The sequence below is a fragment of the Syngnathus leptorhynchus genome, unplaced genomic scaffold (genome assembly GCF_054491065.1).
Source record: "Syngnathus leptorhynchus isolate UIUO unplaced genomic scaffold, UIUO_Slep HiC_scaffold_36, whole genome shotgun sequence".
Taxonomy (NCBI): Eukaryota; Metazoa; Chordata; class Actinopteri; order Syngnathiformes; family Syngnathidae; genus Syngnathus; species Syngnathus leptorhynchus.
In genome coordinates, this window is record NW_028232003.1 from 125,337 (window position 1) to 141,354 (window position 16,018).

Genomic DNA, 16,018 nt, shown 5'->3' on the forward strand with positions numbered 1-16,018 from the left:
CTGGTGCTATGGAAGTATGGAGCTATGGAGGTATGGAAGTATGGAGCTATGGAAGTATGGAGCTATGGAGCTCTGGAAGTATGGAGCTATGGAGCTCTGGAGGTATGGAGCCCTGGAGCTATGGAGCCCTGGAGCTATGGAAGTATGGAGCTCTGGTGCTATGGAGCTATGGAGCTCTGGTGCTATGGAGCTATGGAGCTATGGAGCTCTGGAGCTATGGAGCTCTGGAGGTATGGAGCTATGGAGCTATGGAGCTCTGGAGGTATGGAGCTATGGAGCTATGGAAGTATGGAGCTCTGGTGCTATGGAGCTATGGAGCTCTGGTGCTATGGAGCTATGGAGCTCTGGTGCTATGGAGCTATGGAGCTATGGAGCTCTGGAAGTATGGAGCTCTGGTGCTATGGAGCTATGGAGCTCTGGTGCTATGGAGCTATGGAGCTCTGGTGCTATGGAGCTCTGGTGATATGGAGCTCTGGTGCTATGGAGCTATGGAGCTCTGGTGCTATGGAGCTCTGGAGGTATGGAGCTCTGGAGGTATGGAGCTCTGGAGGTATGGAGCTATGGAGCCCTGGAGCTCTGGAGGTATGGAGCTATGGTGCTATGGAGCTCTGAAGCCATGGAGCTCTGGTGCTATGGAGCTATGGAGCTCTGGTGCTATGGAGCTATGGAGCTATGGAGCTCTGGAAGTATGGAGCTCTGGTGCTATGGAGCTATGGAGCTCTGGTGCTATGGAGCTATGGAGCTCTGGTGCTATGGAGCTATGGAGCTCTGGTGCTATGGAGCTCTGGTGGTATGGAGCTCTGGTGCTATGGAGCTATGGAGCTCTGGTGCTATGGAGCTATGGAGCTCTGGAGGTATGGAGCTCTGGAGGTATGGAGCTCTGGAGGTATGGAGCTATGGAGCCCTGGAGCTCTGGAGGTATGGAGCTATGGTGCTATGGAGCTCTGAAGCCATGGAGCTCTGGTGCTATGGAGCTCTGGAGCTCTGGAGGTATGGAGCTCTGGAGGTATGGAGCTATGGAGCCCTGGAGCTCTGGAGGTATGGAGCTATGGTGCTATGGAGCTCTGAAGCCATGGAGCTCTGGTGCTATGGAGCTCTGGAGCTCTGGAGGTATGGAGCTCAGGAGGTATGGAGCTCTGGAGGTATGGAGCTATGGAGCCCTGGAGCTCTGGAGGTATGGAGCTATGGTGCTATGGAGCTCTGAAGCCATGGAGCTCTGGTGCTATGGAGCTCTGGAGCTCTGGAGGTATGGAGCTCTGGAGGTATGGAGCTCTGGAGGTATGGAGCTATGGAGCCCTGGAGCTCTGGAGGTATGGAGCTATGGTGCTATGGAGCTCTGAAGCCATGGAGCTCTGGTGCTATGGAGCTCTGGAGGTATGGAGCTCTGGAGGTATGGAGCTCTGGAGGTATGGAGCTATGGAGCCCTGGAGCTCTGGAGGTATGGAGCTATGGTGCTATGGAGCTCTGAAGCCATGGAGCTCTGGTGCTATGGAGCTATGGAGCTCTGGTGCTATGGAGCTATGGAGGTATGGAGCCACCAGCCAGCACCCTCCGTGGCTGGATCAATGGAAGTGTTTTAGGTACCAGGCAGCCAAAGGGCCGAGGCCTCACGCTCGACCACGCCGGCGCAGAGTTCCAGCCGCTCGGATAAGCTCTGTCACTCACCCGCCGCGCAGCCACCGGTAACGGGGAAATGTCGCCGCCTTGTGGACACGCCGTTGTAAATGAATGGGCTTTCGCACTTAGTGCAATTTTCGCCAACTCTCTGACTGGAGCTATGGAAGTATGGAGCTATGGAGCCACCAGCCACCCAGGCTGGAGCTATGGAGCTCTGGAGGTATGGAGCTCTGGTGCTATGGAAGTATGGAGCTATGGAGCTATGGAAGTATGGAGCTATGGAGCTATGGAGCTCTGGAAGTATGGAGCTATGGAGCTCTGGAGGTATGGAGCTATGGAGCCCTGGAGCCCTGGAGCTATGGAGCCCTGGAGCTATGGAGCTATGGAGCCCTGGAGCTATGGAGCTATGGAGCCCTGGAGCTATGGAGCTATGGAGCTCTGGTGCTATGGAGCTATGGAGCTCTGGTTCTATGGAGCTATGGAGCTCTGGTGCTATGGAGCTATGGAGCTCTGGTGCTATGGAGCTATGGAGCTCTGGTGCTATGGAGCTATGGAGCTCTGGTGCTATGGAGCTATGGAGCTCTGGTGCTATGGAGCTATGGAGCTCTGGAAGTATGGAGCTATGGAGCTCTGGAGGTATGGAGCTATGGAGCCCTGGAGCTATGGAGCCCTGGAGCTATGGAAGTATGGAGCTCTGGTGCTATGGAGCTATGGAGCTCTGGTGCTATGGAGCTATGGAGCTCTGGAGCTATGGAGCTCTGGAGGTATGGAGCTATGGAGCTATGGAGCTCTGGAGGTATGGAGCTATGGAGCTATGGAAGTATGGAGCTCTGGTGCTATGGAGCTATGGAGCTCTGGTGCTATGGAGCTATGGAGCTCTGGTGCTATGGAGCTATGGAGCTATGGAGCTCTGGAAGTATGGAGCTCTGGTGCTATGGAGCTATGGAGCTCTGGTGCTATGGAGCTATGGAGCTCTGGTGCTATGGAGCTATGGAGCTCTGGTGCTATGGAGCTCTGGTGCTATGGAGCTCTGGTGCTATGGAGCTATGGAGCTCTGGTGCTATGGAGCTATGGAGCTATGGAGGTATGGAGCTCTGGAGGTATGGAGCTCTGGAGGTATGGAGCTTTGGAGCCCTGGAGCTCTGGAGGTATGGAGCTATGGTGCTATGGAGCTCTGAAGCCATGGAGCTCTGGTGCTATGGAGCTCTGGAGCTCTGGAGGTATGGAGCTCTGGAGGTATGGAGCTATGGAGCCCTGGAGCTCTGGAGGTATGGAGCTATGGTGCTATGGAGCTCTGAAGCCATGGAGCTCTGGTGCTATGGAGCTCTGGAGCTCTGGAGGTATGGAGCTCTGGAGGTATGGAGCTATGGAGCCCTGGAGCTCTGGAGGTATGGAGCTATGGTGCTATGGAGCTCTGAAGCCATGGAGCTCTGGTGCTATGGAGCTCTGGAGCTCTGGAGGTATGGAGCTCTGGAGGTATGGAGCTCTGGAGGTATGGAGCTATGGAGCCCTGGAGCTCTGGAGGTATGGAGCTATGGTGCTATGGAGCTCTGAAGCCATGGAGCTCTGGTGCTATGGAGCTCTGGAGGTATGGAGCTCTGGAGGTATGGAGCTCTGGAGGTATGGAGCTATGGAGCCCTGGAGCTCTGGAGGTATGGAGCTATGGTGCTATGGAGCTCTGAAGCCATGGAGCTCTGGTGCTATGGAGCTATGGAGCTCTGGTGCTATGGAGCTATGGAGGTATGGAGCCACCAGCCAGCACCCTCCGTGGCTGGATCAATGGAAGTGTTTTAGGTACCAGGCAGCCAAAGGGCCGAGGCCTCACGCTCGACCACGCCGGCGCAGAGTTCCAGCCGCTCGGATAAGCTCTGTCACTCACCCGCCGCGCAGCCACCGGTAACGGGGAAATGTCGCCGCCTTGTGGACACGCCGTTGTAAATGAATGGGCTTTCGCACTTAGTGCAATTTTCGCCAACTCTCTGACTTAGAGCTATGGAAGTATGGAGCTATGGAGCCACCAGCCACCCAGGCTGGAGCTCTGGAGCTCTGGAGGTATGGAGCTCTGGTGCTATGGAAGTATGGAGCTCTGGTGCTATGGAAGTATGGAGCTATGGAGGTATGGAAGTATGGAGCTATGGAAGTATGGAGCTATGGAGCTCTGGAAGTATGGAGCTATGGAGCTCTGGAGGTATGGAGCCCTGGAGCTATGGAAGTATGGAGCTCTGGTGCTATGGAGCTATGGAGCTCTGGTGCTATGGAGCTATGGAGCTATGGAGCTCTGGAGCTATGGAGCTCTGGAGGTATGGAACTATGGAGCTATGGAGCTCTGGAGGTATGGAGCTATGGAGCTATGGAAGTATGGAGCTCTGGTGCTATGGAGCTATGGAGCTCTGGTGCTATGGAGCTATGGAGCTCTGGTGCTATGGAGCTATGGAGCTCTGGAAGTATGGAGCTCTGGTGCTATGGAGCTATGGAGCTCTGGTGCTATGGAGCTATGGAGCTCTGGTGCTATGGAGCTCTGGTGCTATGGAGCTCTGGTGCTATGGAGCTATGGAGCTCTGGTGCTATGGAGCTCTGGAGGTATGGAGCTCTGGAGGTATGGAGCTCTGGAGGTATGGAGCTATGGAGCCCTGGAGCTCTGGAGGTATGGAGCTATGGTGCTATGGAGCTCTGAAGCCATGGAGCTCTGGTGCTATGGAGCTATGGAGCTCTGGTGCTATGGAGCTATGGAGCTATGGAGCTCTGGAAGTATGGAGCTCTGGTGCTATGGAGCTATGGAGCTCTGGTGCTATGGAGCTATGGAGCTCTGGTGCTATGGAGCTATGGAGCTCTGGTGCTATGGAGCTCTGGTGCTATGGAGCTCTGGTGCTATGGAGCTATGGAGCTCTGGTGCTATGGAGCTATGGAGCTCTGGAGGTATGGAGCTCTGGAGGTATGGAGCTCTGGAGGTATGGAGCTATGGAGCCCTGGAGCTCTGGAGGTATGGAGCTATGGTGCTATGGAGCTCTGAAGCCATGGAGCTCTGGTGCTATGGAGCTCTGGAGCTCTGGAGGTATGGAGCTCTGGAGGTATGGAGCTATGGAGCCCTGGAGCTCTGGAGGTATGGAGCTATGGTGCTATGGAGCTCTGAAGCCATGGAGCTCTGGTGCTATGGAGCTCTGGAGGTATGGAGCTCTGGAGGTATGGAGCTCTGGAGGTATGGAGCTATGGAGCCCTGGAGCTCTGGAGGTATGGAGCTATGGTGCTATGGAGCTCTGAAGCCATGGAGCTCTGGTGCTATGGAGCTCTGGAGGTATGGAGCTCTGGAGGTATGGAGCTCTGGAGGTATGGAGCTATGGAGCCCTGGAGCTCTGGAGGTATGGAGCTATGGTGCTATGGAGCTCTGAAGCCATGGAGCTCTGGTGCTATGGAGCTATGGAGCTCTGGTGCTATGGAGCTATGGAGGTATGGAGCCACCAGCCAGCACCCTCCGTGGCTGGATCAATGGAAGTGTTTTAGGTACCAGGCAGCCAAAGGGCCGAGGCCTCACGCTCGACCACGCCGGCGCAGAGTTCCAGCCGCTCGGATAAGCTCTGTCACTCACCCGCCGCGCAGCCACCGGTAACGGGGAAATGTCGCCGCCTTGTGGACACGCCGTTGTAAATGAATGGGCTTTCGCACTTAGTGCAATTTTCGCCAACTCTCTGACTTAGAGCTATGGAAGTATGAAGCTATGGAGCCACCAGCCACCCAGGCTGGAGCTCTGGAGCTCTGGAGGTATGGAGCTCTGGTGCTATGGAAGTATGGAGCTCTGGTGCTATGGAAGTATGGAGCTATGGAGGTATGGAAGTATGGAGCTATGGAAGTATGGAGCTATGGAGCTCTGGAAGTATGGAGCTATGGAGCTCTGGAGGTATGGAGCCCTGGAGCTATGGAGCCCTGGAGCTATGGAAGTATGGAGCTCTGGTGCTATGGAGCTATGGAGCTCTGGTGCTATGGAGCTATGGAGCTATGGAGCTCTGGAGCTATGGAGCTCTGGAGGTATGGAGCTATGGAGCTATGGAGCTCTGGAGGTATGGAGCTATGGAGCTATGGAAGTATGGAGCTCTGGTGCTATGGAGCTATGGAGCTCTGGTGCTATGGAGCTATGGAGCTCTGGTGCTATGGAGCTATGGAGCTATGGAGCTCTGGAAGTATGGAGCTCTGGTGCTATGGAGCTATGGAGCTCTGGTGCTATGGAGCTATGGAGCTCTGGTGCTATGGAGCTCTGGTGCTATGGAGCTCTGGTGCTATGGAGCTATGGAGCTCTGGTGCTATGGAGCTCTGGAGGTATGGAGCTCTGGAGGTATGGAGCTCTGGAGGTATGGAGCTATGGAGCCCTGGAGCTCTGGAGGTATGGAGCTATGGTGCTATGGAGCTCTGAAGCCATGGAGCTCTGGTGCTATGGAGCTATGGAGCTCTGGTGCTATGGAGCTATGGAGCTATGGAGCTCTGGAAGTATGGAGCTCTGGTGCTATGGAGCTATGGAGCTCTGGTGCTATGGAGCTATGGAGCTCTGGTGCTATGGAGCTATGGAGCTCTGGTGCTATGGAGCTCTGGTGCTATGGAGCTCTGGTGCTATGGAGCTATGGAGCTCTGGTGCTATGGAGCTATGGAGCTCTGGAGGTATGGAGCTCTGGAGGTATGGAGCTCTGGAGGTATGGAGCTATGGAGCCCTGGAGCTCTGGAGGTATGGAGCTATGGTGCTATGGAGCTCTGAAGCCATGGAGCTCTGGTGCTATGGAGCTCTGGAGCTCTGGAGGTATGGAGCTCTGGAGGTATGGAGCTATGGAGCCCTGGAGCTCTGGAGGTATGGAGCTATGGTGCTATGGAGCTCTGAAGCCATGGAGCTCTGGTGCTATGGAGCTCTGGAGCTCTGGAGGTATGGAGCTCTGGAGGTATGGAGCTCTGGAGGTATGGAGCTATGGAGCCCTGGAGCTCTGGAGGTATGGAGCTATGGTGCTATGGAGCTCTGAAGCCATGGAGCTCTGGTGCTATGGAGCTCTGGAGGTATGGAGCTATGGAGCCCTGGAGCTCTGGAGGTATGGAGCTATGGTGCTATGGAGCTCTGAAGCCATGGAGCTCTGGTGCTATGGAGCTCTGGAGGTATGGAGCTCTGGAGGTATGGAGCTCTGGAGGTATGGAGCTATGGAGCCCTGGAGCTCTGGAGGTATGGAGCTATGGTGCTATGGAGCTCTGAAGCCATGGAGCTCTGGTGCTATGGAGCTATGGAGCTCTGGTGCTATGGAGCTATGGAGGTATGGAGCCACCAGCCAGCACCCTCCGTGGCTGGATCAATGGAAGTGTTTTAGGTACCAGGCAGCCAAAGGGCCGAGGCCTCACGCTCGACCACGCCGGCGCAGAGTTCCAGCCGCTCGGATAAGCTCTGTCACTCACCCGCCGCGCAGCCACCGGTAACGGGGAAATGTCGCCGCCTGGCGGACACGCCGTTGTAAATGAATGGGCTTTCGCACTTAGTGCAATTTTCGCCAACTCTCTGACTTAGAGCTATGGAAGTATGGAGCTATGGAGCCACCAGCCACCCAGGCTGGAGCTATGGAGCTCTGGAGGTATGGAGCTCAGGTGCTATGGAAGTATGGAGCTATGGAGCTATGGAAGTATGGAGCTATGGAGCTATGGAGCTCTGGAAGTATGGAGCTATGGAGCTCTGGAGGTATGGAGCTATGGAGCCCTGGAGCCCTGGAGCTATGGAGCTCTGGTGCTATGGAGGTATGGAGCTCTGGAGGTATGGAGCTCTGGAGGTATGGAGCTATGGAGCTATGGAGCCCTGGAGCTATGGAGCTATGGAGCCCTGGAGCTATGGAGCTATGGAGCCCTGGAGCTATGGAGCTATGGAGCTCTGGTGCTATGGAGCTATGGAGCTCTGGTGCTATGGAGCTATGGAGCTCTGGTGCTATGGAGCTATGGAGCTCTGGTGCTATGGAGCTATGGAGCTCTGGAAGTATGGAGCTATGGAGCTCTGGAGGTATGGAGCTATGGAGCCCTGGAGCTATGGAGCCCTGGAGCTATGGAAGTATGGAGCTCTGGTGCTATGGAGCTATGGAGCTCTGGTGCTATGGAGCTATGGAGCTCTGGAGCTATGGAGCTCTGGAGGTATGGAGCTATGGAGCTATGGAGCTCTGGAGGTATGGAGCTATGGAGCTATGGAAGTATGGAGCTCTGGTGCTATGGAGCTATGGAGCTCTGGTGCTATGGAGCTATGGAGCTCTGGTGCTATGGAGCTATGGAGCTCTGGAAGTATGGAGCTCTGGTGCTATGGAGCTATGGAGCTCTGGTGCTATGGAGCTATGGAGCTCTGGTGCTATGGAGCTATGGAGCTCTGGTGCTATGGAGCTCTGGTGCTATGGAGCTCTGGTGCTATGGAGCTATGGAGCTCTGGTGCTATGGAGCTATGGAGCTCTGGAGGTATGGAGCTCTGGAGGTATGGAGCTCTGGAGGTATGGAGCTTTGGAGCCCTGGAGCTCTGGAGGTATGGAGCTATGGTGCTATGGAGCTCTGAAGCCATGGAGCTCTGGTGCTATGGAGCTCTGGAGCTCTGGAGGTATGGAGCTCTGGAGGTATGGAGCTATGGAGCCCTGGAGCTCTGGAGGTATGGAGCTATGGTGCTATGGAGCTCTGAAGCCATGGAGCTCTGGTGCTATGGAGCTCTGGAGCTCTGGAGGTATGGAGCTCTGGAGGTATGGAGCTATGGAGCCCTGGAGCTCTGGAGGTATGGAGCTATGGTGCTATGGAGCTCTGAAGCCATGGAGCTCTGGTGCTATGGAGCTCTGGAGCTCTGGAGGTATGGAGCTCTGGAGGTATGGAGCTCTGGAGGTATGGAGCTATGGAGCCCCGGAGCTCTGGAGGTATGGAGCTATGGTGCTATGGAGCTCTGAAGCCATGGAGCTCTGGTGCTATGGAGCTCTGGAGGTATGGAGCTCTGGAGGTATGGAGCTCTGGAGGTATGGAGCTATGGAGCCCTGGAGCTCTGGAGGTATGGAGCTATGGTGCTATGGAGCTCTGAAGCCATGGAGCTCTGGTGCTATGGAGCTCTGGAGGTATGGAGCTCTGGAGGTATGGAGCTCTGGAGGTATGGAGCTATGGAGCCCTGGAGCTCTGGAGGTATGGAGCTATGGTGCTATGGAGCTCTGAAGCCATGGAGCTCTGGTGCTATGGAGCTCTGGAGGTATGGAGCTCTGGAGGTATGGAGCTCTGGAGGTATGGAGCTATGGAGCCCTGGAGCTCTGGAGGTATGGAGCTATGGTGCTATGGAGCTCTGAAGCCATGGAGCTCTGGTGCTATGGAGCTATGGAGCTCTGGTGCTATGGAGCTATGGAGGTATGGAGCCACCAGCCAGCACCCTCCGTGGCTGGATCAATGGAAGTGTTTTAGGTACCAGGCAGCCAAAGGGCCGAGGCCTCACGCTCGACCACGCCGGCGCAGAGTTCCAGCCGCTCGGATAAGCTCTGTCACTCACCCGCCGCGCAGCCACCGGTAACGGGGAAATGTCGCCGCCTTGTGGACACGCCGTTGTAAATGAATGGGCTTTCGCACTTAGTGCAATTTTCGCCAACTCTCTGACTTAGAGCTATGGAAGTATGGAGCTATGGAGCCACCAGCCACCCAGGCTGGAGCTCTGGAGCTCTGGAGGTATGGAGCTCTGGTGCTATGGAAGTATGGAGCTCTGGTGCTATGGAAGTATGGAGCTATGGAGGTATGGAAGTATGGAGCTATGGAAGTATGGAGCTATGGAGCTCTGGAAGTATGGAGCTATGGAGCTCTGGAGGTATGGAGCCCTGGAGCTATGGAGCCCTGGAGCTATGGAAGTATGGAGCTCTGGTGCTATGGAGCTATGGAGCTCTGGTGCTATGGAGCTATGGAGCTATGGAGCTCTGGAGCTATGGAGCTCTGGAGGTATGGAGCTATGGAGCTATGGAGCTCTGGAGGTATGGAGCTATGGAGCTATGGAAGTATGGAGCTCTGGTGCTATGGAGCTATGGAGCTCTGGTGCTATGGAGCTATGGAGCTCTGGTGCTATGGAGCTATGGAGCTATGGAGCTCTGGAAGTATGGAGCTCTGGTGCTATGGAGCTATGGAGCTCTGGTGCTATGGAGCTATGGAGCTCTGGTGCTATGGAGCTCTGGTGCTATGGAGCTCTGGTGCTATGGAGCTATGGAGCTCTGGTGCTATGGAGCTATGGAGCTCTGGAGGTATGGAGCTCTGGAGGTATGGAGCTCTGGAGGTATGGAGCTATGGAGCCCTGGAGCTCTGGAGGTATGGAGCTATGGTGCTATGGAGCTCTGAAGCCATGGAGCTCTGGTGCTATGGAGCTCTGGAGCTCTGGAGGTATGGAGCTCTGGAGGTATGGAGCTATGGAGCCCTGGAGCTCTGGAGGTATGGAGCTATGGAGCTCTGAAGCCATGGAGCTCTGGTGCTATGGAGCTCTGGAGCTCTGGAGGTATGGAGCTCTGGAGGTATGGAGCTATGGAGCCCTGGAGCTCTGGAGGTATGGAGCTATGGTGCTATGGAGCTCTGAAGCCATGGAGCTCTGGTGCTATGGAGCTCTGGAGGTATGGAGCTCTGGAGGTATGGAGCTCTGGAGGTATGGAGCTATGGAGCCCTGGAGCTCTGGAGGTATGGAGCTATGGTGCTATGGAGCTCTGAAGCCATGGAGCTCTGGTGCTATGGAGCTCTGGAGGTATGGAGCTCTGGAGGTATGGAGCTCTGGAGGTATGGAGCTATGGAGCCCTGGAGCTCTGGAGGTATGGAGCTATGGTGCTATGGAGCTCTGAAGCCATGGAGCTCTGGTGCTATGGAGCTATGGAGCTCTGGTGCTATGGAGCTATGGAGGTATGGAGCCACCAGCCAGCACCCTCCGTGGCTGGATCAATGGAAGTGTTTTAGGTACCAGGCAGCCAAAGGGCCGAGGCCTCACGCTCGACCACGCCGGCGCAGAGTTCCAGCCGCTCGGATAAGCTCTGTCACTCACCCGCCGCGCAGCCACCGGTAACGGGGAAATGTCGCCGCCTGGCGGACACGCCGTTGTAAATGAATGGGCTTTCGCACTTAGTGCAATTTTCGCCAACTCTCTGACTTAGAGCTATGGAAGTATGGAGCTATGGAGCCACCAGCCACCCAGGCTGGAGCTATGGAGCTCTGGAGGTATGGAGCTCAGGTGGTATGGAAGTATGGAGCTATGGAGCTATGGAAGTATGGAGCTATGGAGCTATGGAGCTCTGGAAGTATGGAGCTATGGAGCTCTGGAGGTATGGAGCTATGGAGCCCTGGAGCCCTGGAGCTATGGAGCTCTGGTGCTATGGAGGTATGGAGCTCTGGAGGTATGGAGCTCTGGAGGTATGGAGCTATGGAGCTATGGAGCCCTGGAGCTATGGAGCTATGGAGCCCTGGAGCTATGGAGCTATGGAGCCCTGGAGCTATGGAGCTATGGAGCTCTGGTGCTATGGAGCTATGGAGCTCTGGAGGTATGGAGCTATGGAGCTATGGAGCTCTGGAGGTATGGAGCTATGGAGCTATGGAAGTATGGAGCTCTGGTGCTATGGAGCTATGGAGCTCTGGTGCTATGGAGCTATGGAGCTCTGGTGCTATGGAGCTATGGAGCTATGGAGCTCTGGTGCTATGGAGCTATGGAGCTCTGGTGCTATGGAGCTATGGAGCTCTGGAGCTATGGAGCTCTGGAGGTATGGAGCTATGGAGCTCTGGAGGTATGGAGCTATGGAGCTATGGAAGTATGGAGCTCTGGTGCTATGGAGCTATGGAGCTCTGGTGCTATGGAGCTCTGGTGCTATGGAGCTATGGAGCTATGGAGCTCTGGAAGTATGGAGCTCTGGTGCTATGGAGCTATGGAGCTCTGGTGCTATGGAGCTATGGAGCTCTGGTGCTATGGAGCTATGGAGCTCTGGTGCTATGGAGCTATGGTGCTATGGAGCTCTGGTGCTATGGAGCTATGGAGCTCTGGTGCTATGGAGCTATGGAGCTCTGGAGGTATGGAGCTCTGGAGGTATGGAGCTCTGGAGGTATGGAGCTTTGGAGCCCTGGAGCTCTGGAGGTATGGAGCTATGGTGCTATGGAGCTCTGAAGCCATGGAGCTCTGGTGCTATGGAGCTATGGAGCTCTGGTGCTATGGAGCTATGGAGGTATGGAGCCACCAGCCAGCACCCTCCGTGGCTGGATCAATGGAAGTGTTTTAGGTACCAGGCAGCCAAAGGGCCGAGGCCTCACGCTCGACCACGCCGGCGCAGAGTTCCAGCTGCTCGGATAAGCTCTGTCACTCACCCGCCGCGCAGCCACCGGTAACGGGGAAATGTCGCCGCCTTGTGGACACGCCGTTGTAAATGAATGGGCTTTCGCACTTAGTGCAATTTTCGCCAACTCTCTGACTTAGAGCTATGGAAGTATGGAGCTATGGAGCCACCAGCCACCCAGGCTGGAGCTCTGGAGCTCTGGAGGTATGGAGCTCTGGTGCTATGGAAGTATGGAGCTCTGGTGCTATGGAAGTATGGAGCTATGGAGGTATGGAAGTATGGAGCTATGGAAGTATGGAGCTATGGAGCTCTGGAAGTATGGAGCTATGGAGCTCTGGAGGTATGGAGCCCTGGAGCTATGGAGCCCTGGAGCTATGGAAGTATGGAGCTCTGGTGCTATGGAGCTATGGAGCTCTGGTGCTATGGAGCTATGGAGCTATGGAGCTCTGGAGCTATGGAGCTCTGGAGGTATGGAGCTATGGAGCTATGGAGCTCTGGAGGTATGGAGCTATGGAAGTATGGAGCTCTGGTGCTATGGAGCTATGGAGCTCTGGTGCTATGGAGCTATGGAGCTCTGGTGCTATGGAGCTATGGAGCTATGGAGCTCTGGAAGTATGGAGCTCTGGTGCTATGGAGCTATGGAGCTCTGGTGCTATGGAGCTATGGAGCTCTGGTGCTATGGAGCTCTGGTGCTATGGAGCTCTGGTGCTATGGAGCTATGGAGCTCTGGTGCTATGGAGCTATGGAGCTCTGGAGGTATGGAGCTCTGGAGGTATGGAGCTCTGGAGGTATGGAGCTATGGAGCCCTGGAGCTCTGGAGGTATGGAGCTATGGTGCTATGGAGCTCTGAAGCCATGGAGCTCTGGTGCTATGGAGCTCTGGAGCTCTGGAGGTATGGAGCTCTGGAGGTATGGAGCTATGGAGCCCTGGAGCTCTGGAGGTATGGAGCTATGGAGCTCTGAAGCCATGGAGCTCTGGTGCTATGGAGCTCTGGAGCTCTGGAGGTATGGAGCTCTGGAGGTATGGAGCTCTGGAGGTATGGAGCTATGGAGCCCTGGAGCTCTGGAGGTATGGAGCTATGGTGCTATGGAGCTCTGAAGCCATGGAGCTCTGGTGCTATGGAGCTCTGGAGGTATGGAGCTCTGGAGGTATGGAGCTATGGAGCCCTGGAGCTCTGGAGGTATGGAGCTATGGTGCTATGGAGCTCTGAAGCCATGGAGCTCTGGTGCTATGGAGCTCTGGAGGTATGGAGCTCTGGAGGTATGGAGCTCTGGAGGTATGGAGCTATGGAGCCCTGGAGCTCTGGAGGTATGGAGCTATGGTGCTATGGAGCTCTGAAGCCATGGAGCTCTGGTGCTATGGAGCTATGGAGCTCTGGTGCTATGGAGCTATGGAGGTATGGAGCCACCAGCCAGCACCCTCCGTGGCTGGATCAATGGAAGTGTTTTAGGTACCAGGCAGCCAAAGGGCCGAGGCCTCACGCTCGACCACGCCGGCGCAGAGTTCCAGCCGCTCGGATAAGCTCTGTCACTCACCCGCCGCGCAGCCACCGGTAACGGGGAAATGTCGCCGCCTGGCGGACACGCCGTTGTAAATGAATGGGCTTTCGCACTTAGTGCAATTTTCGCCAACTCTCTGACTTAGAGCTATGGAAGTATGGAGCTATGGAGCCACCAGCCACCCAGGCTGGAGCTATGGAGCTCTGGAGGTATGGAGCTCAGGTGCTATGGAAGTATGGAGCTATGGAGCTATGGAAGTATGGAGCTATGGAGCTATGGAGCTCTGGAAGTATGGAGCTATGGAGCTCTGGAGGTATGGAGCTATGGAGCCCTGGAGCCCTGGAGCTATGGAGCTCTGGTGCTATGGAGGTATGGAGCTCTGGAGGTATGGAGCTCTGGAGGTATGGAGCTATGGAGCTATGGAGCCCTGGAGCTATGGAGCTATGGAGCCCTGGAGCTATGGAGCTATGGAGCCCTGGAGCTATGGAGCTATGGAGCTCTGGTGCTATGGAGCTATGGAGCTCTGGTGCTATGGAGCTATGGAGCTCTGGTGCTATGGAGCTATGGAGCTCTGGTGCTATGGAGCTATGGAGCTCTGGAAGTATGGAGCTATGGAGCTCTGGAGGTATGGAGCTATGGAGCCCTGGAGCTATGGAGCCCTGGAGCTATGGAAGTATGGAGCTCTGGTGCTATGGAGCTATGGAGCTCTGGTGCTATGGAGCTATGGAGCTCTGGAGCTATGGAGCTCTGGAGCTATGGAGCTATGGAGCTATGGAGCTCTGGAGGTATGGAGCTATGGAGCTATGGAAGTATGGAGCTCTGGTGCTATGGAGCTATGGAGCTCTGGTGCTATGGAGCTATGGAGCTCTGGTGCTATGGAGCTATGGAGCTATGGAGCTCTGGAAGTATGGAGCTCTGGTGCTATGGAGCTATGGAGCTCTGGTGCTATGGAGCTATGGAGCTCTGGTGCTATGGAGCTATGGAGCTCTGGTGCTATGGAGCTCTGGTGCTATGGAGCTCTGGTGCTATGGAGCTATGGAGCTCTGGTGCTATGGAGCTATGGAGCTCTGGAGGTATGGAGCTCTGGAGGTATGGAGCTCTGGAGGTATGGAGCTTTGGAGCCCTGGAGCTCTGGAGGTATGGAGCTATGGTGCTATGGAGCTCTGAAGCCATGGAGCTCTGGTGCTATGGAGCTCTGGAGCTCTGGAGGTATGGAGCTCTGGAGGTATGGAGCTATGGAGCCCTGGAGCTCTGGAGGTATGGAGCTATGGTGCTATGGAGCTCTGAAGCCATGGAGCTCTGGTGCTATGGAGCTCTGGAGCTCTGGAGGTATGGAGCTCTGGAGGTATGGAGCCCTGGAGCTCTGGAGGTATGGAGCTATGGTGCTATGGAGCTCTGAAGCCATGGAGCTCTGGTGCTATGGAGCTCTGGAGCTCTGGAGGTATGGAGCTCTGGAGGTATGGAGCTCTGGAGGTATGGAGCTATGGAGCCCTGGAGCTCTGGAGGTATGGAGCTATGGTGCTATGGAGCTCTGAAGCCATGGAGCTCTGGTGCTATGGAGCTCTGGAGGTATGGAGCTCTGGAGGTATGGAGCTCTGGAGGTATGGAGCTATGGAGCCCTGGAGCTCTGGAGGTATGGAGCTATGGTGCTATGGAGCTCTGAAGCCATGGAGCTCTGGTGCTATGGAGCTATGGAGCTCTGGTGCTATGGAGCTATGGAGGTATGGAGCCACCAGCCAGCACCCTCCGTGGCTGGATCAATGGAAGTGTTTTAGGTACCAGGCAGCCAAAGGGCCGAGGCCTCACGCTCGACCACGCCGGCGCAGAGTTCCAGCCGCTCGGATAAGCTCTGTCACTCACCCGCCGCGCAGCCACCGGTAACGGGGAAATGTCGCCGCCTTGTGGACACGCCGTTGTAAATGAATGGGCTTTCGCACTTAGTGCAATTTTCGCCAACTCTCTGACTTAGAGCTATGGAAGTATGGAGCTATGGAGCCACCAGCCACCCAGGCTTGAGCTCTGGAGCTCTGGAGGTATGGAGCTCTGGTGCTATGGAAGTATGGAGCTCTGGTGCTATGGAAGTATGGAGCTATGGAGGTATGGAAGTATGGAGCTATGGAAGTATGGAGCTATGGAGCTCTGGAAGTATGGAGCTATGGAGCTCTGGAGGTATGGAGCCCTGGAGCTATGGAGCCCTGGAGCTATGGAAGTATGGAGCTCTGGTGCTATGGAGCTATGGAGCTCTGGTGCTATGGAGCTATGGAGCTATGGAGCTCTGGAGCTATGGAGCTCTGGAGGTATGGAGCTATGGAGCTATGGAGCTCTGGAGGTATGGAGCTATGGAGCTATGGAAGTATGGAGCTCTGGTGCTATGGAGCTATGGAGCTCTGGTGCTATGGAGCTATGGAGCTCTGGTGCTATGGAGCTATGGAGCTATGGAGCTCTGGAAGTATGGAGCTCTGGTGCTATGGAGCTATGGAGCTCTGGTGCTATGGAGCTATGGAGCTCTGGTGCTATGGAGCTCTGGTGCTATGGAGCTCTGGTGCTATGGAGCTATGGAGCTCTGGTGCTATGGAGCTCTGGAGGTATCGAGCTCTGGAGGTATGGAGCTCTGGAGGTATG